Here is a 25783-nt window from a genome sequence, read left to right as displayed (position 1 = left end):
AGAATCCATATATCGGGTTGCATGGCATTTTGCAGTGAACATACAAATTTATTTCCTTCGTGATTTTCCCCACAAAAGACTCTCTGCAAGACTCCAGCAGCATCCACCCACTTTTTAGAACGTTTTCTTGACAAACGAGTGAAAAATACGATTATTTTCCTTCGCAATGGCGTAACTTAAGAGAACGCCTCAGATTGAGATCATATTTCTTGAGAGGTAGTCAAGTGATAATTTTAAAGACACTGTTTACAAATACAAAAAAATATATTCAATCCAATTTAGCATAATGTTGTGTCAATAAAAAACGAAATTAGAATGTTATAAGGTTCTTTAAAAGTAAGAAAATCTCTTTGATATGGTTTATCTGAATGAATTTAATATTTATAAGAATAAAACAAAATTCAATTCAATTTATTTTCATATCATTTCGTCTTTTACTCCATTTCCCATGTGTCCATCGCCGTCTTATCGTTGATTTCAGTCTCCAGATCTAAACGACGAAAATGTCCCTTCGCAGGCTGTATGGTATTTGTGACAATATCATTGTTATATTTGCTTTAGAAATAAGCTAGGCAGAATTGAGGGAGGAAGAAAAGACCACTTCATAGCCAAAGGTTGGAAAGTGGGCATTTTTCTTAACATTAAAAAAAACTACGAAATATGCAATGTCCAAAAACTTCTAGCTAGTTAAACTAATTAGAGTAAAGTGGTACCAGTTGGACAATGCTACAAGTTGGACAATCATACAAGTTGGACAGGGCTTTTTTTCTTGATAAATTTAGTACTTCATTTTTATTTGTATATTTTTAATGCTTTAGTTTTTTATTTTGGTTCCTTGTGCTTAAAAACAAATTTTATACTGTATTTATCAAGAAAAAAGCCATGTCCAACTTGCACCGGCGAATTGTCCGACTTGTAACACTATGTCCAACTTATATCACTTTACCCTATCACACAAAATTATTGAAACTATTGATAGATAAAACTCGAAAATGTTAAGCAGAGACATAGAAAAAACTAGGGCAGTAATAAAGGGCATTTTTTCCACTGAAAAAATGGTCGGCGTAAGTTCAAGTAGATATAAAATTCAGTGTTTATAACTACGCCAAGTTTACTACTGCTCCAATTTCCCTATACGCTATGTTCCAAATACCACAAGAATTCAGGATGGATAAAAATTGCCTAAAGAATCGCTGTTGAAATATTTTTTACATTAATTTTTTTTGAGAAACTAAGAAAATATTCTTTAATTAAAAATAAAAAAGAAGTGATAAATTAATTTGTGACAACATTAAATTTTTGCCTAATTTTAAGACTGAAAAATGGATCTGCACGCTTTATATATTTACATATTTTGTAATAGATTTATATTAAAATTAAAGTAAAGCGACTTCTCATATCGTATTTAAGGTTCTAATCTCGCTGTAAGGAAATCTTCTATAACAGTTTGGTATTAAAAAAAAACATTTCTTTTTCAATTCTGACCATATTTTAACAAGCATTGTTTTAATTGAATTTAGTGTAATTTATTATGTTTATTTATTGGTCAGATAATAAATCAGTTTTGGTCAATGTAATTAAAAAAGAACTTGATAAGAAATTCCTTTAAACTTAAACTAAATCGACAATTCCAGGATGATTTTTCCTTGCAAAAATTATTTCACTGTTTTTCTTCGTTTACAATTTTAGATTCCATTTAATTTATATACCGAACTTACCAAATATCAATTTGTTAGCACTATGTGTTTCTCGGAGCGACGTCGATTTCTCCTAAGAGCGTTCCTAATGCTAGCCTGTAAGTTATCCCTTCGGAAGGAGTATCGTAAAAAGGATTAGTATTGAGAGTTAAATTCATGTTGAATCGCTGTAGGGAATGGATCATTAGAAGTAACGCCGAAAGTTCTGGAGAAAACTCTGGCGGCCTAGGTGCTCATCCACACGATTGCCTTAAGGGCTCCGCCATTACAGATTCCCTAACGGATCTAACAAATTTTACAAAACAATTTTAACAAAATGTTGCACAATCTGTTAGTACCTTTTTGAATGTCACGATGTAATTTTTAAAATTTATGTGAAAAAGACATTAAAAAGTTGAGTGATAAAATTTTACTGTGTTTTTACCCACCGCAAAGTTAATTTTTCACATTTTTGCTATTTTTAATTATTTAAGTTGAGCTATGAATTTTTTCCAGTACTTATATGTAAAATGTAAATTATGTAAATAAACTCCAGAAATGTTATCATAAGCACTATCCACATATAATTAAATATATGATGTCTCACAAATAATAAACTCCCGTAGTATTCTTTGACTTTTAAAACTTTCAAATATACTTTAAATAATTTCAAACTTCAACAAACCAAAAAATATTCAGGGGCTTGAATATTTTGTCGAGCAACATATAAATAATTCCATGTGAAAAATATTTTATTGCTAAAATATCTCTAAAAATACGGCAATTAACAAAAGTGCAGTAAAAAAATAAAAATGGTCTGTAGAAAATTAAATTTTGGTAGTAAAAAATTAAATTTTGTCTGTGAAAGACTGAAATCTTTACAAAAATGGGTCAAATTTACATAAATTATATCTAAGATCTCTGCAAGTGAAACGAAAAACATTTATTTTACAATTGTAAATTAAAATGAAAATCATTTTATTTTTTCTTGGCTAATGTTTATAAAAAATGCTTTTAAATTTCTAAAATTAGTATTGACCAAATTTGATTTTTTTGCTGACTAAATTCAATTTTATACTGCTCATTTGTATAGTCCGGTAAAATATTACTTGTTTGAATATTTCTGTTAATGATAAAACTAAACGAAAACGAACGCTATTGTGCATATTTTACTATTTTAATTATAATAAATAAGAAGGGCATAAAAATTTTACATTCAAAGCATTCGAAAAAGCAGCAAAAAATCAAGTGTTCGAAATAGTCTCTTGTATCCCTACTAAAATTCTTCCGTCTTACGACGATTTTTCAGAAGTATTTATACATAGATATTTTCTCTTTATTTCCTATTCCTATACATTTTTGCCGTTGAAGTAGATATTTGAATGCCCCTGGAATCTGTATAAATCGCAATTAGATATGGATTAATCGTGCTGATTAACTCATCAATGAGAATGGCGTTATTGCATAAGGTTCTCTTGGGAAATGTATCACAATTCGCAGCCTCATAGATATTTCCTCAAGGTTGCCTCATTCACTGCAGATTTTCATCTAAAATTCCCTCCTAGGGGCGACCCCAAAAATTGACGAAGAAATGATGGAAATTCTAAGGGGATATAAATTCGGCATGCATCAGCCAAAAAAAAATAGTTAATAGATGTATTGAGAATTCTCACGTCACTAATTAATTTACGCGAATGCCCATTGAAAAGGCACAATTCTATCGAATTGTGCACATTAACACAAATTTGAGAAAATTACACCCTTTTATTCTTTTCCTCCCAAGACAATTGCATTGTGTTACGCTCGGAAAAGGCGTATCCAGGGGAAAATTATTTAAATCTTGCATAATAACAGTCGCTTAATTAATGTGCTTTTTTTTCTTCGTTTTGACGCATTTTTTGTGTCTCTTTTTCTCTCTCCATGATCATTGTCAACTGTTGGATTGACGAAGATGACCACAATCATCGTGGCAGAAATAAACATAACTTGGCGAAAGACTTTCATTCATGCTCGTCATTTGCATTATTCGTTTTGCACACAATGTCCCCAACAATGGTCGATTTGTCTGACGCGAGAGAAATGAGTCTTAAATGTTAAAGATAAGGAGTTCACGAAAAACAACAATGGCAATTGCTGGAGGATATTTCCCATGCAGTTGTGCACGTTTTTCTTCCACATCATGTGTGAAACTGAGCAAATATCTTATCGCCAGCTATAGTGAGATTTAATAGTCCCCTCCTGAAACATTGTCACTTTCCACCAATTGCATCCAACTGGAGCAATAAAATGGCAAAAGCGATAGTTTGGAGCAACACATTTCTCTGGCAAATTAATTGGGTGAGTGGAAAATCAATTTTAGCACTCGATATCGATGGCTACAGGGCATAAGAATAAAAAGATCGCTCCACATTGGCATTCACACACCAAATTGACTCTGAGATGCTCTACAGTCAGTGTAAAAATAATTGAGTCACTTATTAAAAGTTATAGGGGAAGTCTTTCAGGTTTCGTACATACTTTGGTTTCAAACACTTCATATTTTTCTAAATATTCCTTTAATGAATCTGACCTAGTGACAATATATTTTAATAGCTAGGAGAAACTGGGGCACCACCAAACACGGAGCAGCACCAAACACTAATTTTCATTTCTAAACTACTTGGACTATCTCTACCATTTCATTAGTAGACAAGCATCCCTATAATGTCTATAAATTTCTATAGGTTTTGTCATCAGAAGTCTAATATTTGGTTAAAAAATCACAGTGTTTGGTGCTACCCCGTGTTTGGTGGTGCCCCAGTTTACCCTAATCTTAAGTCACAAAAATAGGTCAAATTCATTAAAGGAATATAAGGAAAATTTGAAGTGTTTGAAGCCAAAATGTGCAAAGCCTGATAGACCTCCCCTGTATTCGGTTTTAAACGCAGGTGGAAAAAGCTTCACGGCTTTTCTAAATGTTCGTTTCCCAATCTAAATAGTTATATATCCGGAATGTTCGAGTTTTATAAAATATCTTTTTCAGTTTATATAATAATATTCAAGTGAAAAATGTCGTTTCAGATTCAAATACTTTAATCTTTTGTACCAGGCAGGAGTCAAACCCACAACTGTGATAGTCGAGCTAAAAACCTAACAGCCCGTCACGAGAGTCGAAAATTTTTAGTATTTATACCACAAGACCCATTTTCCGTAAAGTTCTTTTCCATTTCGAGGGGTCCGTGGCTCAATTGACAAGGGTCTAAAGGCCCAAATAGACACAGGCTGATCCTCGACAATATTTAGACTGTCAAATTTGCTAGTAAAGGTTTATACCAAACTGTCATACACTGAGGGCTTAGAATCATCAAATAGCAGCCCCTTGCATAAATTTCGTTTACCTGATTCTCTACTACAAAATGTTGTAAACTAAATATTCTCGAGGATCAGCCTCAGTATATTTTTTTCCCTAATGCTCTAGACAGACTTACAGCTTAAGCCGAATAACGAGTTAGTGGGAAACTGGTGAAAATATAGTCAAATCATTATTTAGATTACAATTACGTTAATCCGTCTCTTGGCTTAAGTCGTAAGAGTATCCAGCACATAAAGCTTTTGGGGGGTAACACCGGTGTAATAATGTTTTCAGTTTACAATTTTAGCACACAAAGGTCTCAAAATCTCTAATAACAAGCAATTTTATCATTTTTTTTAATACAATAGGTTTTTATCTTTAATATTCAATCCTAAGTCAAATGATTGATGATAATTTAGAGAAGTTACATCATATGGCTAAGTCTTGAGTCTTAAACCAGTATAACAACGGTTTGAGTTCGAGTTCCACGAGGTGCAAATGATTGAACTGTCTGACTGGATATTTTTTACGAAACACTGTAAATTGAATTAACTTTGTATACCGAGCAATGTACAAAATTTGAAAAAGGATCCGGTTTTGAGTAGTTTTTTTTTAATGCTTACCGATGTTTATTACACTTATATTTGCACAAAATTATGTAGGATTAATACAATGCAATTGAATTTCGAATAAAAATTATTTATTAATTTTTTACCATTTTGAAACTAATTTTAAAGGTCATTTAAACATGCCAGGGATATCAATACCTTTAAAATGAACCGATACTTAGCTCAATTGAATTCATAAATCCAAAGTTAAAGTTTGCAAAGATTCATTACAATTATTTTTGTTATTGTTTCAATTTTGATACTTACGCCCTAGAAAATTGACAAACACCGCATCAGAAATATTCAATTAATTTTTTTATTCATAACCATTACCAGTTGAGCAAAATTTTGTTATATTACTAGTCGTTATAAACGTTTATTGAAAATCTGCTGAGTTACCCGATGATGATATTCTTTAAAAATTGACTAATAAAATCATATTTCCTTGTAAGCTTCCATGAAATTCTCTTAGGATTTGTATGTGCGGCTGGGTTAACTGGGTTAACAATTGTCAAATAAGTAACACTTTTAAACTTATAAAATATGTCATTAACGCACAAATTTCGTCTAGATAAGTTTTATTATCTTCAGAGTATCACAAACTTTCTTGATATCGCAATGGTTCTATTATTTTTCCAGTGAATGTATATGGGAGGAACATAGAGATATAGCAAACGCGGCATTGATAGTGAAAGTAGAGGCTATTTGCGAGAAAAAAAGCTCTCAATTGAGTGGCTTTTTTGCTGCCATCACCCACAAAGAGCACATATAGTGTGATGATTGAAAAATTAAAAGGTGCTCCAGGTGAAGACAGATCATTTTCACGATGGTACTTCATTTGCGCGCGCCACAACTAATAGTCCAGCAAATTAATGGGGTCCGCAGAAAACCATGTGAATTCCATTGCTATGGGATTGAGTGACAAATTGATGGTTATTTGCTAGCTCATCAGGGTATATTCAATTTCTAGTTACAGTGAGAAACTTCCTGGGAAGTTTGCCAAGTGGCTCAAAGATACTTCCCATTAATTTCCACGTGACTCTCAACACACAAAAAAAACAACATGCCTTAGCGGTTTATTTCAAAACCTGAAATGAAAATTTTTGAATTACAATTTTGAATACAGAATTTGCATATGACAATATGATAGAAGAGCAATAAAATTACAAGAAATTATGTAAGATTTCTTGCTGATTTTTTTTTTAAACAAAACATCACTATTTTTTTGCAAATTGCTTTCTCTTTTGATAAACAAGTCTCTGTGCCTTGCTTTGTTTTTACAAGAACATAACATTTTTTAAATGTCCAAAATCAACATAACATATCAAACAACAGTTTTACTTTGAGTATCCCAAGATATGTAATAGCCGTGCACAATGATCGGTTGTAATTGAATTATTTAGTCTGTATTCAGAAGGAGGAGAAAGCATGGATGCTGGAGAATATATACAATTAAAATACTTACTTCTTCTTCCTGAAATGTTTTATTTTGATATTTAATTTAATAGTTCAGTTAATTAAGAACCTCGTAAAATAGAATTAGATCATGACTTATGTTTTCATTTTGAAAATCCTAAGGGTACCACACTTAATTATTTTGCTCCAAGTGAAATATTTTTGTACTGATATTTGCAGAAATTTGCTGAATCAATTAATATTCATACCGGTTTCTCAAAATATGTTCTAAAAAATATTTGTTATTAAAAATTATTTCATATCTCAGATTATTTGGTTGTCAATCTTAGTTATTTGTTATTTATTTGCCTAAGAATTCATATTTGAGAAACAATAGTAAAATATGTTGACGGAAAGAATTTAACTGTTGTACCTGATACCAAATATTAATTACATTGAAGTCATTTTAATTAGATCTAATCTGACAAAGGGTTATTCGTAAGCAATTAGACCAATTAGAGTAGCTCTAGAGCTCGGTTTCCCAAAAAAAATATATAGGGTAAATGTCCTAATTTAAAACCATTTCCAGACACTTTAAGATTCAACACATTAAGTTCATTTTTTTTCTGAATGGATTTTCGCTTTATTTGGAGCAAAATTAACTAAATAATGATACTGAGGTATAGATAATATATAAATATAGTAATTTAATACTGTATTTATCATGAAAACAGTGACGTTTCCATTTGGAGTAGCGAAAAATTTCCATTTGGAACAGGTTTTGAATTAGCTTAATTTACCCGACAGGTTCCTTGAGTTCCCTGAAAAAATACATGGGTTCCCCGGGTTATCCGAAAAACTATATGGATTTCCCGGGTTCTCTGAAAAGATACATATGTGAGTTTCTCGGGTTCCCCATGAGTTGCCTGAAAATCGTATGGGTTCCTCGGGTTCCCTGAAAAATGCATGCGATCTTCGGGTTTCCAGAAAAATATATGAATTCTCTGTGAGATCCCTAAAAATGTATGAGTACCCAAGGTTCTCTGAAAAAATATATGAGTTCCCTGAGGATTTCCTGAAAAAAATGAGCTCTCTGAAAACATATATGAGTTGCTCGAGCCCCTGAAAATTCCCCTGGTTCCCTGGCCAGATTGGCTCCAATTCCCTGAACTGAATTACTCTTCAAATCCGATAAATACAACTGGATCTTTTTAAAGAATTTTTGGTACTATTATTAATATAAATATAATTTCTTTAAACAGACCGTTAAAAGAAATTCAAGAAAAAATAGATTTAATAACCAAATATTCTTATAGTATCCAGCTTAAAAGAAAGATTTTCAGTACCTATTAAACTGAATTAAAAAGTTTATTATTTCGAAAATTATTTAAAGTAATCAATTATATCACTTTCATCCCAAGCGGAAAAGTTCCAATTACAGTGAAATTGCTATAGTTAGTTAGAATAAAATTTAACACATTTTTTAAATTATGCCACAGTAAAAGTTTTGTTAAATTAACAAAGAGTTTGTTGCCGTGTTTTGTGTACACTAAATATTTGCACTTAAATACTAAAACTGTTTTCAAGAGCGAAGAATAAAGTTCAAGTGTGTGATTGCAGAAATTACTCAAACACCATAAAATAAAATTTGTAATTTTGTATTGACTTCTGTGTGAGATCTCCCATAAAACAAAATCTGCCCAGAAGATATCAATTTTCCGTGATCTTTCACGATCACGATATTCGCGCGCGACACCAACAAATCACATCAATCATTAGTTCAAAATGGGCAAAAAGTCCATGGAGAATGTTGTAGAAACTAATCCCAATGAATAGACTTGCAGCAGCACCAAGGGATACCAGAAGATCTTCAAATGTGAATAGAATTTCACGGCGATGCCTCATCCTTGGTGGTAAAATTTCCAAACGGAAAGTTGACTTTTGGGCAAAAGGAACAGCATCTTCGCCTACATCCCAATTCTCAATTTTGAAAGTATTCTGCATGTAGAGCATATCGAGGCACGGTTTAGGACACTCACAGGCCTTCTTGGCCTCTTCCATCCAGGAGAAATGATTCAGGCAGAGCATGCCATTGATGCCACAATCTGGGCCTTCTACGAAGGGGTAAAAGAAGGGTTTGCAACCACAGACACTGAGAGCAATTGATGCCCTGCATTCCATGGTACAAAGGTTTAAGGAGTAAGAAGAAAGCATTCGGAGTTTTTCATCGTGGAATAGGCATTTCCTCTGCCGAAGGGATAGCTCTCTCAGGGATTCGTCTGCTGTGGTTTCAATAATCTTGTACGTAGATGTGATCTCATCTGTGCGTTCCATTGCAAAGGAAGGTGTTTCTGCCAAGGGAATTTCAAAGGGTGAATGGACAAAGACAGAAGATAGACGATTTCCGTAGACATCAATCTTCATGAAGCATTGGTTCTTGGTGTATTTGCATGAAAGAGGCTTCTGGATAACAGGTATCTGCTCTTCTTGAGGCATTTGAAACATCTGCTGAGCCAAGGGGGAATTGACTGAATAGCAGAGCCCTTTCTCAGTGATAATGGGTACAGCATCGAGCTGAAACGATCTATCGAAACTCCCAATGTGCTGTTCAATAATGGGTACAACAGCCTGAGTGATCTCCAAGAAACTAACTTCCTTGATACGCTTTTGGAAGGCAAATCCATCGAAAATATCAAGATTGTCAATGGATATGTCCACCACGGCTTCGATGAAACCAGAAAAATATTCATAGTCTTCATCCGAACTGGTGATGTTCCATTTTTCCTCTAGGAAATCCTCCACAGCTTCTTGATTCAGACGATCACGGTAGCAGAAAGTTACAGCGGGAAGAGTTCCATTCCAATCATGATAATCCCTCTCCAAGGATATCACTGTCGGGTTGGCCATAAATCTCGTCAACTGGACATTTCCTATTAAGATTGCTCCACAGAAGGCACTAATGACAATGATTGCCCAGAGGATTCTAGAAAGGAAATCAAACTTTTAAGTATTGATCTTCTGGAGTTCAATGAGATTTCCGAGAAAGGGATCTAAAAAAAAACTAATTCGGTATAAAGCGGAAGCTCTGTAAAGAATTAAGTTTTTCTGGACTTAAGGCTTCTTCAGACTTGAACTTTAGCCGTACGATTTAACTTCAATAATTTTGTAAAATAACAAGATTAGGGTAAATGTCCTAATTCAAATCCATTTCCAGACGCTTTAACAGAAGATTAAGCACATAAAGTTAATTTTTTTCTGAAAAAAAACATAAATTTGCTCCTTAACTCTTCTAAAATGTTACTACTTAATGAAAATTCTTTAAATAGAATTTGAAAACTTCTTAAATACAAGAAAAATACGCGAGCGTAAAATGCTTCTATTGGAAACAAATTAATTCAAATGGAGACAAGGGAAATTTTCTAATTGGAGACAAACAGTATAAGTGAAACCGCGACGAAAGGCTTCCAAAACCTTGTTGATTTGCTCCTTCCTGAGTGCAGGATTTGTTCTTATTCCTAGTCTTTTCTTCTTTTCCATCTGATACAATAAGAAAATCTCTTAAAAAACATATTTCCTAGGTTTCCTATTGAACCATTTGTAGACACTTCAGAAAAATCATTTTTGTTCACGAAATAGGTAATTATTTCATTTGAAAACTTCACGTACTGTTAACAATAAAGATTAACACTTAATTTTACATAATTTTGCCAGAAATATTACATAAAAGTAAAAAAAAACGAATAGAGAACAATCACCTTTTTTGTTTTTTATTAGAAAACATGGTTGATTGATGAAAAAAATCGATGGTGAAAATATACATTTTTAATTTTTCTGAAAAATTTATAAATTAAAATTTGTGAATATGAATGAATTTTCGCTTTATTTGGAGCAATATTAACTAAATAATGAAACTGAGGTAAGAAAATATATAAATAAAAATTTAATATTGTATTTATTATGGAAAAAAATTATGTTTCCATTTGGAATAGCGAAAAGTTTCCATTTGGAACAGGTTTTGAATTAGCTTAATTTACCCTAAGCAGTCTGACTTAGAATATTAAAAAAGTGAAATTATTCAGACTTTTATTCAAATTCAGCGGACCTGTTTATTGTTAAAAAAAAAATTTTAAACTATAAAACGAAGTTAAAGCTTTAACTTGAAAACTGGGAAAGACACTTAGAATATTCCCTATCAATTAACTCAAGCTTTGATTTTCGTCTACAAATATTCACATATTTCTTGTAACTTTTTCTCAAAGTTTTAATCATCAAATTAAACCTATATCCAAGGTTGGGCGAATTTTTTACATTTTACATCATTTTTTACATGGCAAAAAAAAGCCTTTAACATGTGCTACATTTTTAACATGTAAAGTTGAAATGTAAAATTGATTGATAACCATCAAATATCAAATTCATTTTTTTTATTATTTACTCAATCAAAGATTTCGCTGTAATCAGTAAAATATTTTGCGGCTTTTTGCTGTAAAGCTTGTCGTCTAAAATGCATGATGAAATTTACTGGCAATCCCAATTCAAATTTTCTACTACCGTGTTGAACCAATATAATAATAACCATCTAAACGATTAATAATTTTTGAACTTCTATATCTACATACTCAGAAAGTTTTCCAATTGTTCTGTGGTTTCTGCTAATCATCAATATTGTAAAAATTATTGAAATTAAGATTTATTTCTTGTTCTCTTCATAACGATAATTTTTTTGGAAGGATTTGCTATACACCTTGTCCAAGACATCATATTCCAGAAAACAATGTTCATGAAGAGAATCAGTGTCTCCTTACTAACACTGATTCTGTGGTAATGAATGTTTCTGTGATAATATTCTGAAAACCATAATGCTTTATTATTAAAATGAGACTAACGTATTAAACAAAAATTCACACAGAAATTATGATATTATATCGATTTGTAATAAAATCTTCATAGAATCCGAGTAAAAACGATCTATGCTAAACGTTTCGTTCGTAAGCTGTGAGGATTTTATATTCAATTTTAATCGTTTTGTGCTAAAACTGTGCGCTCTTTATTTGCAATTTTAACCTTTTCATGTTGAAGCTATGAGTGTATTACATACACGTGAAATCATTTTAAGCTTAAGTTGTGCGGGATTTGAGCATATAATAATTAACTGTTTTATGCTGAAGCAGTGCCGATTCTAGGACTCTAACCATATTTAGATATTTAGACCATATTTATATTTTGTTTTTTGCGTTGTTTTTTTTTAGATTTTAAAAATTGACCAAGTCACACTATTTCCCTATTTGCGAATAGTGGAAAAAATGTATTTTTATGTCTATTTGTTTTATATGTTTACTAAGAATATTAATTTTGGTTGTCTTATACGTTAAAGGTAAAAAATCGACATGTTGGGGATTTAATACAGACAACATTCTGAAAGGGACAGATAATCCTAACCGGCTTATGTAGGTGAGATTCTTAACGTGAGCTAACTCGGAGTGCATGCAAATTCGATTTGATGCTGAAGTTGGGAGACGCCATTCAGTTATCTTGAATAAAATTCGTGAAATTATACAAATTTTGTATTTAAACCAAAATATCAAGGATTTGGATGAACTGACAGAAAAGTGTTATATGGGTGAAATGTAGACCAGAATGTTCTCTATAATTTTGCCGTAGAACTTGAACTCATCGATTACTCAGAAGCCAAGATAAGCGAGGTTTTTTGTTTCTTAACTCGTTTTTTCATCCAGAGTGCCCCAAGTGTTCATTTGTTGAACTTCAACTAAATCAAAGAATTGTTGTATTTTGCGGGACTTTTCATTTACAACCCTATTTTAAGTGTCTTGGTGGAGTAGAGGCAGTCAAATTGGCATCTGAGTGATTTCAAAGCGTTATTATTGGAAAAATCAATTTTTTCACACTTAAACGGCAAAATCGGAGTGATAGCGTAGTCTGATCGAAAAATGATGTATGGACGAAATGTAGAGACAAATGTCCTCTACAATTATGTTAAAGTAATCATCAAAATTGGTTCAGCGACAGTCGAGATAATTGAGGTTATGTGATATTGAAATTGGTTTTTCGACTGTGGCGCCCCTGGTGTTGGTCCCACGAAGTTCAAACATTCTAGAAAGTTGTAGCATTTGGTGAGATCTTTCGTTTAAGCCCTCATTCATCAAAATCGGTCATATAGAACCAGAGATATGATTTTTTGAATTTTGTGAACTTTGACCCCTCATATCTCCAGTTCTATTGAAACCACAGCGCACATACGCACCATTTTGGAAACGTCCTAGACTGGACTACAACATACTAAAATTTCATTAACTTGCACAATGCCGTTTTTGAGAAAAGTGACTTTGAATTTCGATGAATTTTGACGCTATCACAGCGCCACCTGTGGTGACTTTTTGAACTTCCATCTGAAAGTGCTCATCGAGACGAAACCAAAAAGGTAAAATTTAGGTCGCTATGTTAGTTAGAACCGGAGATAGAGGCCGGTCAATGTTCGAACTTTGACCCCTTATAGCTCGGGTCAGGAGTTATGGATCGACTTAAGGTTTTTTTTGTTTGATAGGTATAATCAACGGCTACAACATACTAAAATTTCAGCCCGATGCACAATGGAATTTTTGAGTTATTTAACTTATAAGATTTAAAAATTTTCTTTTAAAAAAAAGCGCCCCTAGCGGTGGTTTTATGAACTTGCGATGTTAGAAGGGGAAGTGGCATTTCACGAGAGCTTTCCAAAAAGCCCTCACTTTTTAAATTCTGACAATTAGAACCGGAGTTATGGCCATTTTAAGAAATTTTTTTTGGACCCTTATAGCTCGGGTCAGGGGGGTCGGGGGACCTTAAGTTTGGTATTGATGGAAAGCTCTAAGGCCCAGCTATAACATACTAAAATTTGAGCCCGCTCGATGCCATAGGGACGGAGCTATTGAGAAAACAAAAAAAGGGGGGTCTTCAAAATGGCGGAAGGAGGGGTGGGGGGTAGGGGGTCAATGCACCAAGTTGCAATTTTCACCCGATATATAACCTTTGCCGAAAACCGCAAGTCGATATCTTTTTTAGTTTAGGAGCTATTAAGCTCCAAAGAGCGGCCGGCCGGCCGGCCGGCCGGGAACGTAAAATAGCCACATATATATTCGTGATCAGGAAGTGCTGAAACACATTTTGGCCAAGTTTGAGGTCGATCGGACGACATGAAATTTTGTTAGGATTATAGTAGGTGAGATTGTTAAGAATCTCACCTAATACCTATCTGTGGAACAAGAACGATTAATTGGAAAATAGTAATATTATTTTACCACAGAGAGTATGCTTTATGTGTACAAAATCATTGACTTACTTCACATCAATAGATTTTCATAACAAAATTTTGTTCATGGCTTTCTCAAAAATGTTTTCTTGATATTCATTGTAATTAATATCAATATTGATATTGCTTACAGGAAATGTTTAAAAGATTCAAAAATGCTTAATTTTCTTTTTTTACATTTTACATATTTTTTTACATTGTTACATTTTTTCATTTTTACATGTTTTTAACATGTAATATGTAAAAAATATTTTTTACTATGTTTAGGCACAACCCTGCCTTTATCCTTTATCAAGTCTACTTTCTTACTTTTTAAAAACTTAGCTCAATTTTATACAAATTTATCATCAACAATAGTAGTATTAATAATAAACTTTCAATTTTTGCTGGCCAAGTTCTGCGTTTTATCACTAAACATACCATCAAATTAATTGAATATTAATAAAAATCTTAATTATTTTTCTCTACAAATTATTAAATACTATATACTTAGCTTTTAACTAGTTAAAGATCGATTTTAAAATGACCTAAACGATTTTACTAGGTTTGATTTTTTCATGAACTCATTTAAGTCCTTCGTAAAATTCAAAACGATTTTGAAACGGACATGCACCGGGGAACCACTATGAACTAGGGCAAATAATTTGCAAAATATTCAAATTTGGGAAAATTATCGTTTTTCAAATAACATTGCAGCATTAAAATCACAAAGTTGAGAACGTTATACGACCCTTTCAATTCAAATACCTCTCACAGGGATGTAGCTTATCATTGAGGATGTTATTAACACCATGAGTCTTGGACACAGCATCCACTTTCTTAAGGTAATGTAGATAGCAGAACTTAAAGGCTCTCCAAACAAATCCAAGTTGCTTCTTCAGGGGCATTTTCAGGGCTATTGAACACCCAAGAAGAGCTCGTGGAAATGTTATTTGATGGTTAAATGACCACGTTGATGGAAGAAAGATATGAGGCCGATAAAAAGCACTGATAGAGGTAATTGAGGGGAAATGGCATAATTTCAATCAATGGAAGCACTCAATTCGGTGGATTTTTTTTTAGCATTTTGTATGGAGGTGTGGCTGAGAAGACTGGACTAAGGGGTTAAGACCTAATTGACCGAATAAATGGGTTTTTCCAGCAAATAGATGAGGCACGAAGAAACATTATTGGAAGTGAGAAATGGCATTTCCCTTTTCTGCAAAAAGCTGTTTTCTCTGTAAGCTGAAGAAATGACAAGACCATAATTTGAGGTGTGACTCTTTAACCCAGAATTAAAATAAGCCTCTGGAGTAAACGAATAGCTTAAGGGCGACAGTGTCAATCGTAGAAATTGATCCAAACATCAAAAGAAAGTGGTGAAATTAAACAAAATTGAACGAGCTTAAAGCGATAGTTGGATCAATAGATTCCTAAGTGCAATTAAGTCAGCAATATCAAACCTAGGAAAATTTATTCAAGCAATTAAATCTTGATAATTGAATGTCACTGGTACAACCTTCATGGTAAAATTGGTCACATATTTATTTAAAGTATGGCTATCTTAAACATACCATGCTTCAATAGATCACATAAATAGTGCAAAGCCATTGGCGAAAGAGTCACGTATTGTCCGGTAAACTCAAAACAGAAGTATAAACTCTCACTTTTACCAATATTGTGGTTCACCTATATTATGTAAAAGAATCGTGTAAATTAATGCAAAAACTCACGTCCGCATAATTTCTTGCATTTCGTTGAACTTTTGATTTAATTCAGCTTTACGATCATTGAGCGTCACTTCTTTTTAAATCCATCATGAGCTGTGATTGGTGGTTTTGTTGGATTAATTTTATGCACCACAAAGATAAGAAGCCGCACACGATAAAATGTGCAAAACGATTGCGTTTTGCGAATTAAATGATATTTCCCCTTGTATTTATTGCATATCCTCAAAATTAAAATTTCATTAATAGAAATTGTTCAATTGGAAAATGTATCAGTCTCTCTTCAATAAAATCCAGCAATTAACATGGATTGCAAAAATATGCCTCACATAGCCTTCAAATGTCTCAAGTGAGACACCTTTGGCATATTTTACCTCAACTTAAATGGTTCAGGCAAATGAGAATCTGGTGAGTGGGTGTTATAAATTGTGGACACTTCATGATCTGCTTCTCAAGACTTGAAACATTTTTTTTCACTTACTTTTTATCATGCAAAATCACTTGAGTGGTTATTGATACAATAAAAAAACAAGATCACTAAAATTCCCATGGTAATTTCAGTCGAAATTCGTGACAGGAATAACTGCCAAAATAAGGCGTGATTTATGGTTTCTTTTTATGGATCGTTGTGGTCCCTCAAAATCGTGTAGAAATTGATCAAAACTTCTTAGTGTAATTGCTTAAATATTCTTTCATCAAAATGCATCAAAAGCATCGTAACTCTTCTGGAAAAAAAATCAGCAATAAATGAAGAACAAAATTTTATGTTATGGGATGGTGTTGAAATCAAAGAATACAAATGGAGTTTTTTTACTCGATTTTCATTAGAACCTTTGAATCTGAACACCGGGATCATAAATACATTTGTGAGCAAAGTTCCAAAATGTTCTGGTAATATTTAAGTTTGAAGTTAGCAAAAAAAAACCATTTATCCATATCCTCTAATAAAAAACTACAGAGGCTCTAGCGTTGAAAAACGTAATTTAACTGAATTAGTTAGTTTTTAATGATACTATCCCAATTAAAAATAAAAACAGGATATCTTTCTCCTGAACATTTTTTTAGTACATGGTTGTACTCCTCCGTTATCGACTTTTTTCTGTGTTGATTCCTACCACGACTATTTTTAACTAATTGTGCCATTTGTTCTCATCTTATTCCAAAACCCCCAAACAGTCGTGATAGGAACCAACAGAAAAATCGGTAAATCAGGAGCACATAAGAGCAGTTATATACTAAAAAAATTCAGGGGAAAGATTTTCCCTTTAGAGTAGCACTACACTATCTACTGTTTCCTGATAAGAAATTAAATCGAATTAATTAAATTGATTTTACGATGACCTAAGTCCCTAAAAAACGGATAAAAGGCTATTTAATCGTTATTCTTTGTCATAAAATTTAAGAAAAAATTTTTTATTCCACAGTGTTTCATTCAAATACTTCCAGAGTTAAGATTAAAATTATATACTCATACATAGATTTCTCAGATTAATTCGAAAGTTTCTTGGGAAATCTTACGCGACTATAGGGTGGAATAACCGGCTATCGCCATGTTTAGGAAAAAATTAAATTCATTTAATCATAACTTTTGAATCCTTGTTACAAGATAAGTCAAATTTGACACAAAGTTACTTAGATGTATTGGCTCTAGATACGTGAAAACAATAATCCTAGAACATAACGCTGGACTACTTAAAAAACTGATTTTTAATAATAATGCAAAAATAACCATTTCGTCGCCACTTTTTACCACTTTTCGCCAGTTTTGTAAAATTTGTAACCACTTCTCGCCACCCACTTGAAAAGAACCACACTCGATTATTTTAGGTAATGCTATGAAAAGAATACATTCACCATTTCTCTTTCCTTGTGATCACTTTATTATTACTCTCTTTAAATGATTTTTCTTCACTTTTATTTGAGAAATCAAATTATGGGGCTTTTGCAGAAAGTAAACAATGCAGATTTGACAACTGAGAATGTACGAAGTGAAGTTAGCGTCGCCTATTGAAAAGATATGGCGACAGGTGGTAAAATCAATTCCAGAATATTACCACTTCTCGCCATGCCTCATTTTTATACAAAAATAATATAAAATGAAATATTAATTGACTAAATACAAATTTTATGTATTCCACAAGTGCAATTAAATATTCAATAGACAAATTATTTACCCAAATAGGTATTTTTGGCCTGATGAAAATTTGACGACACTTAGTACATTTGGTAAGAGATGTTGGATTCGATGCACTTGCTTAAAATATTGCTCTAAAAAGTGATCAAAATCGTGAATCCAAAACGAATAATTATTATTTTTCGATTCTATGCGTAGAAGCAGAAACAATACAAAAAAATTGCGACTCATTTATTTCATAAATTGCGAAAAATAGCAATTTCAATGTAAGTGGCGAGAAGTGGGGCACTGGCGAGAACTGGTGATTCCACCCTATTACGTAAAAACTGTTGCCTATATTTGTAATTTTTTGGAGGATTTATTATTAAATTTTTACGATTTATTAATGCGAATTACGTTACCTATTTCTTTTATAAATAAATTCTACGTGAATTTATATAATATTAGATGCTTGACCGAAATTTACAACATTATTAGAACGATCAGTACTAATATTTTTGATGTACTAATTTATGATTCACAAATAGAGATGGTAAAATTTCAGAAATTTCACAGTAGTCGCCACCTACTTTAGGAGGAAATTCATGAAATTTCTTGAAATTTACCAACTCTATTCACAAAAGTCTTTCGATTTTTAAAACAAATTGGAAGCTGAAAAGTTGTTTTATAACCTTTAAATTATATAAATATTTCCCTTAATTTTTACCCAATAAAGTACTAATATTTCCCCCTGAACGTTATCAATATTAGTATAAATTAGAACCTCATTGTAATCAAATATAAAACCTTTCCTTAATCGTAGTTATTTATCTATGCATTTCATAAGAAAATTGCTAATTGATGCGTCGGTCGAGTTGGTTTAGTACAAACATGTACTAAATAAATTTCTAAATTTGAATTTGATTTAGCTTACGATTTTAATTTTTCCTGTGCAATATCAATGCTATTTAATCAATATATATATTTTTTTGTATTTACCAAAATTTATAAAGTCCCATTACAAGTTGATTTTAGTACATATCTCTATGCACGCCGTGAATAATAATAGACGAATTATTATTTCATGCTATTGGGGTTTACATTTTTTCACCTAAAAGTGTCATAAATTTATTATTATTTGATTTAGTACATCCATGTGCTAAATTTACATATAACTCCGCCTTCTAAATTTTCACAACAATGTACATACCAATAATTTTCAATGTAACAGCTGCACTAGGCATTGCCATGGAAATTCTCATAGCAACCAAATAAATCCTCCAGTTTGTTGAAAAAATGTCAGCAAGAGGATTCTCATCTTTTGGGTCTCTTCGTCGAAACCGTGGAGAAGGTTCTTCTAATCCCTCTCTGCAGCACCGGAAGACCCTCTTGAGTCATATTCGTGACAATATGTCCTGTGCTGGGCGCAAAACCTACTTCCAGAGGATTATTTTTGTGGCTAAACACGCTCCTGGGAGGGAGATTTTGGACGTGAAAGACTTTTATGTGGACTTTTCGAATGAAGTCAATAAAAATGCGTCTGATGATAAACTTACAGGACTTGTGTTGATCTACAAGAAATTCACTGTGCAGATGATTGAAGGATCTGAAATTATCTTGGGAAGATATATGGTCAAATTGGCAGCTAAAGAACATGAACTGTATGAGAAATCTCGGGTAGTTCTGATCTACAATAACACCAATCAGGTAGAATTGATGATGATTACTGTTAATAGGAATAATGCTGATCTTACTAGGATTTTTTATAATCTCCAGAGAATCTTCAACAAGATCATTTGGCGACTTGCTGATCCTCCGGAAGAGGAAGAAAATAGAGATCAAACCAAAGAAGATGACAAAGACGATGATCCACTTCGCAATTCAGCATCTTTTCTCAAGATCATTTATGATCTCTGCAAATATATCAATTTTGACGATTTGGATGACAACAGCACCATTTCTATGCTGTATCTGCCCTCCACATACAATGACCTCATTCCCAATGAAGACTCTATGAATGCCATCCTAGCCATTGATTTTCTTCCCACAGTCTCCGAGTACGGAAGCGAGATCTTCGGTGTTATTCCTCAGCATTACCATCACAGTGAACTCGTATGGCCAGTTCCATATGATTTTACACCACACAATATTTTCGATGTTGGAAAGTATGATGTTAATCTAACATTTGGCAATGAGAAGTACCAAGGAAAATGAAGAACTTCCAAATGTCTCGAAGCTATATAGATCTTTTTGGAATGTTTCTCGTTGGAGGCATCTGTGAGCAACAACTTCACCCACATTTGCCTAGTTCTTTCTTCAATTCAACCTACAATTGGCCAGAAACGTGAAGTGAATAATTTTATGCAATAACCAATATGTTTGTCGATTGAGTGATGATTTCATTTTTCCACCAGAGATCAATTTTGCTTTTATATTGTAAAAGCCAATGCGTAACAAGGTCATGGTTAGTAAAGCACAAACACTCAAGCGTTAAGCACGTTTAAATGATTGAGATTCTTGCAATTTTACGTAACTTTTTCTGGTGCTGGTATTTATGGCGTGAGACAAGCACAGACTTTAAGGATGGGAAGTTCGAGCCCATGGAGATAATTAAGTGTCTCCTGGGTAATTAAATTCAATGTTAATAGCTCTACCAATTCTCCCGACAAATCAACTAACAGGCAATTTGCTGAGACATCTCGAGTTTTTACCGCTGGCGATTCTTTTACATTCGTTGCCACTCTTTCATAATCACAGCTATTGTAACATGCGATTCAGCTAACTATCACTGATCGAGCTTATATTCACTGGAAAAATGTTTTTAAAACTAGAGAAAAGTAAATTGTATGGAGAACTTGGGGATCTGTGGGCTGCAGATACCTAGACTCTATTTGAGCCCCTTATGTCTGCCCCAATAAACCTTACTCTAACTTTTTTGGAAACTGGTTGAACTGCTGCATTTCCTGGGCTGCTGTTCTTTTGATATCCTCCTGTGTCAGTAGTTCTTTCTTAAAGATCTCAATTCTCTGGCTTAAGAATTTGGAACAGTAACATAAAATGTATTCTACTGTCTCCAAACTTTCTCAACAATCCCTCAACAAAAAGCAAGTTGAGGTAATGCCTTAGCTTTACAACATGTGAATTCAGTGACCATCTTTCTTTTTTACCATATGGCGGAATTTTGAAGAATAAGGCCTTAATATTTTTTAATATTCATTTAATTTTAAATGCTCTTCAGACAGACCCTTGTAAAGTTGCACTCACTGAGAAAAAAACGGGGGTACGATTAACTTTTTTTCCTCATAAATTTAACACTTTTTAGGTGTAAAAATATATCAACATTTTTTAATGTTAATTTTACACCTTTTTAAGGATAAAATTAACATGAAAAAGGGTAACTTTAATCGGATTTCGGATCAATACTGCAGGGTAGAATAAACATTTCCGGAATGTTATTTTAACTTTTTCGGATTTTTCTCAGTGGTGCCGGAATTTAATTCTCCAAAAGTGTATAAGATAAAAAGTAAATAGCTTCACTGAGTGAGAGAAATCCGAAAAAGTAAAAAAAAAACATTTCGCAAATGTTAATTTTACCCTGCAGTATTTATCCAAAATCGGCGTAAATATTACCCTTTTTATGTATATTGGGGGTTAAAGTTACCCTTTTTCATGTTAATTTTACCCATAAAAACGTGTAAAATTAACATTAATAAATGTTGATATATTTTTACACCCGAAAAGTATTAAAGTTTTGACGAAAAAAAGTTAATCGCACCCCCTTTTTTTTCAGTGTTCGTATTTGCACAAAATATCGTTGATGTTCGAAAAATTCAAACTGAATTTCGAATTTTCAAACCAAGCTTTTAATGGAAGTCTGGAAAATAATACAGTAAGACACTGTAAAATGACTTGTTCATTGATTGTGAATGAATTTAATAAAATGGGACAGAAATATTACGATCTTCATTGGTTTGATTTTCCCCACGAAACAAAACGTTAACTCTTGGGGCACTTCGAAATTCGAATATATAAAAAAAAAAGAAAAATCACCAAGCGGAAGAAAGCAGAATTTAAATTTTCGAAACCAATCTTCGTAATGTCTTTTCTCTTGGGAAACTCCAGGTGCGACTGCTCGGAGTTTTTCGATATATTTTTTACTTTAAAACGCCGAAATACTAAATCAAAAATTTCGGTTAAATAATAAATATTTTTTATATTGAAAAAAAAAAGTTTTCTTGCTTTTACATGCAGCGTTTAGTTTCAGCACATTTTTTGAAAACAATTTTTTAATTAAAAACTTACCATTCTTTTAAATATTTTTTATCCAAGATTCTTTGCAATCGTTTTTTGAATTCTTTTATATTTATGCTTAAGTTGAAAGTTCTTGATTAGAAAATTAATTTATTCTTTTCACATACTTTCTTTTTGTACATAAGCTTTGTTCATGATTGAACATTTTTAAAAAATGAAGATTGTATTTCAAGGTAAAAGAAGATATACGTTTTGTTTTCTTGGAAACCTGTGAAGTAGCTCATTTGAGATTCCTTTTTCGAAATTTAAAACATCTGGAATGACGGTAATCTTCATTTGTTGCAAGGAATATGAAAGCCAAGAAAATTATAATATTCCGCTTTCTTTATAAATCTTCCTAAAATTATTAGATAAGTAATTTTCAAAGCTACTTCCAATTTTTCGAAAAACTTTAGTTAGAAAATTTCAAATACAATTTGACTTTTCGATCTCTAACAAGAATTTGTCTAAATAATGTGCTATTCTCTTGACCAAGTCACTTACAAAAAAATAATCTACATCTGTGAAAAGAATCAGAGCTTCCATAGAGTATAATGAGCTTATCATTAGGTTTAATATGAACATTTGATGTTTATGGCACACTGAAAGGGAAAAGACCGAAGTATAAAAGAAGTGTACACTAGAAGAAATTACAAATCTTGAGTCACGATCGTTTTTCTTGTTACACAAAGTTCCGTTGTTTAATTCATTATACGCCAGCCAAAGTGGCCTAATTCTATTTCTTTTGCGCCGCCTCAACCACGTGTGCAAGAAGTTGGAGAAAAGCCGTACATTGCATAACAATATCTTCTTTTGGTGGTGAGATCGCCCTGGACCACGCCTCAGATATACGGCTAATTTAGTTCATAATCTCTTGGACGAAGAAATCCCATTTCCAGCCACTCTTTGTCCGCATTGATCGCGCCAGATGATCACGAAGTATCAATCATAACGTGAATTGAGCACCAGACTCGTGAGACTGCGTGGAAAGGTTAAGAGATTTATTGATCTTGCGATTTAGGGAATTTCAATATTTTCACTTTCATTGATAATCTCACACAAAACATGATTTTCTCTCACTCTAGCTCTATGGGACACCACGTGGAAAGTGATGAATGATCTTGCAAAGAGCAAGTATCGTAAAAATATAGAGTGAACGTAAAATTGAAATTACACTCGATCGCAATTTTAATTTCTTTGCTCGATTTATGGAGCCATTTGCGATGGAAATAGGAGCATTTTGTACCATTCAAATAACTTTGAATCCATTAGTCAAATGATCATGAGCTCAATGATCATTTAATTTATGATCTGCCCGAGTTGATGAAGACACTTGCGTTAAGTGAAATGCATTTTATGGAGATTGATTTTTTTTCTCACACTTACTATAAGTACATTGCGGATATTTAGAGAGATCCAACTGGTACCCAGCTGATCACAAGGTGATTTAAGAGGGATTTGAGAGTGAATTTGCGTTACAAAGTTCATTCGCCTTCAACTTTTGCATTTACCAAATTGTTTTAGGGTATTATGCAGCAGTACGAAAAAAGAAACTTAAATTGAAAAATAAAAAAAAAACTTATCCTGAAATTCAAAAGAAACAAAATTAAATATAAAAATAACAAAATATAGAAAATGCATTTTATTATAATTATTCAATTTCTCAAATTTTTAATCCCTAGAAAAAAAATTTGACGACACAGATTTTTTAAGGGCTTTTTAAATAGGGATATTTCGTAATAAATCCCAATGCTATGTGAAATTAATGATTCCAGGGGAAATTTCCCTTAACAATAAATCTATCAAACGTTTCTGGTCGTTTTTCTAGCGCGCTCGATCAAATGACAGTCCGTGGTAGGTAGAATACTCTACAATTCTTTTCTTGGAAAAGAAGAAAGAATTAGAATTAAACAATAAAAATATAATAAATGCATTTTTAACACTTTAAAACCCAAAGTGGCATTTTACTCCAATTTTAAGTTTGGAGCTTCATAGTAGGAATTCTATTCAATATTATGCTAAAGTGATAACACGAATGTGTAGAGAATTTAATTAGCTTTCGTTTAGTCCAAAAAAATAGTTTATAACTTTTTATTATTTAAAAAATTGGGAAAAAACCAAAAAATAGGCGTAGAATACCAAATTGGCGTAAAATGCCACCTTTTTTTATATGGAGTTTGCATCCGAAATGGACATTTGAATGGCTTATACTACATAACCTAAAAAATGTTACCATTTTTTGAATTTTGTCACGATTCTAAAAAATCTTAAAAAATACGTGAAAATGTAAAAATAATTATAAAAAATTAAATAATATAAGACCTAAAATTGTTGTAAAGTGGTACTACAGAGAAAAATAAGGTGAAAATTCACTTTACGTCTTATTTTTCTTTTCCGAATTCCTATTGGAACTTCACATAAAATTTTATTAAACAAAAAGCGCAAATTAATGAGAATTTGAAAATTTTACAGGAAAATATATAGATATGTGTTCTAAGATCCTTACCAAATTGCTAAGAAAAAGGAAATTCAATAGAAATTGGCTTTTTTCTACGAAAATCTGTAAAAATTCACTTTGGCATTTTTTGTCCATTTTCACAAAATTTATATAAAATTGACAAGAAAATTGGGAAAATATTTGTTCAAAAAATAATTTACGAGTCCACGAACTGCTGTAGAAGTCTTACGGAACAAAAAACTTGAAAATTTGGTTTTTTGTGGAGAATATCTACACTGGCATTTTATGCCAATTTGGTATTTTACGTGATTTTTTGACTTGGGTTTTAAAGTGTTAAGAAATACATAAAGTTTGATAGTGACACTTATACCGTTAAACGTGTATTAATTTTAAAAAGTTTTTAAACCGATCAGTTCGACCGGTCTTGATACGTTTAGTGTTATAGGTGTAATTTTGAGATAAAAGCTCCCTAACTTTTGTCTTGCACCTCAAATGTGCCTCTGATAAAATTTAAAAAGTTGTTTTTAATTATTATTTTTTCTTTATTTTACTTTATTTATTATGACGGATTACCATTTCACTTTAAAAACCACGGAATTTAGTAAATATTTCTGCAATAAATAAATCTTTTCAGATGAGTTGTTACGAATCGAAAAAAAGACAAACATAAACCTTAGTGAAGGGTCAGTGGTTGTTTTTTTTTTATTTCGAAAGAGCGATTTCGGATTAAAATACTCTCGTTAATTAATTTTACTTTTTTAATATTTTGAAAAGCACCTAAAGTATTTGTAAAAACAATTCTATTTTTGAATTTTTTTCTTTTTATTATTAAAAAATCATTTCAATAAAGTATTTGTAAAAACAATTCTATTTTTGAATTTTTTTCTTTTTATTATTAAA

General features: G+C 32.2%; 1 protein-coding gene across 1 annotated transcript in view; it reads left to right on the top strand.

Annotated features, from left to right (window-relative positions):
* LOC129803894 (uncharacterized) overlaps nucleotides 1–25783 on the top strand; it is a 38362-nt gene that overhangs the window by 884 nt on the left and 11695 nt on the right. The gene's annotated exons all lie outside the window — the stretch shown is intronic.

This window comes from Phlebotomus papatasi, chromosome 2, assembly GCF_024763615.1.
Source record: "Phlebotomus papatasi isolate M1 chromosome 2, Ppap_2.1, whole genome shotgun sequence".
In the NCBI taxonomy this organism is placed as follows: domain Eukaryota; kingdom Metazoa; phylum Arthropoda; class Insecta; order Diptera; family Psychodidae; genus Phlebotomus; species Phlebotomus papatasi.
Note: the sequence above shows the minus strand (reverse complement) of the source record. Positions and strands in the feature narration are given on the sequence as shown.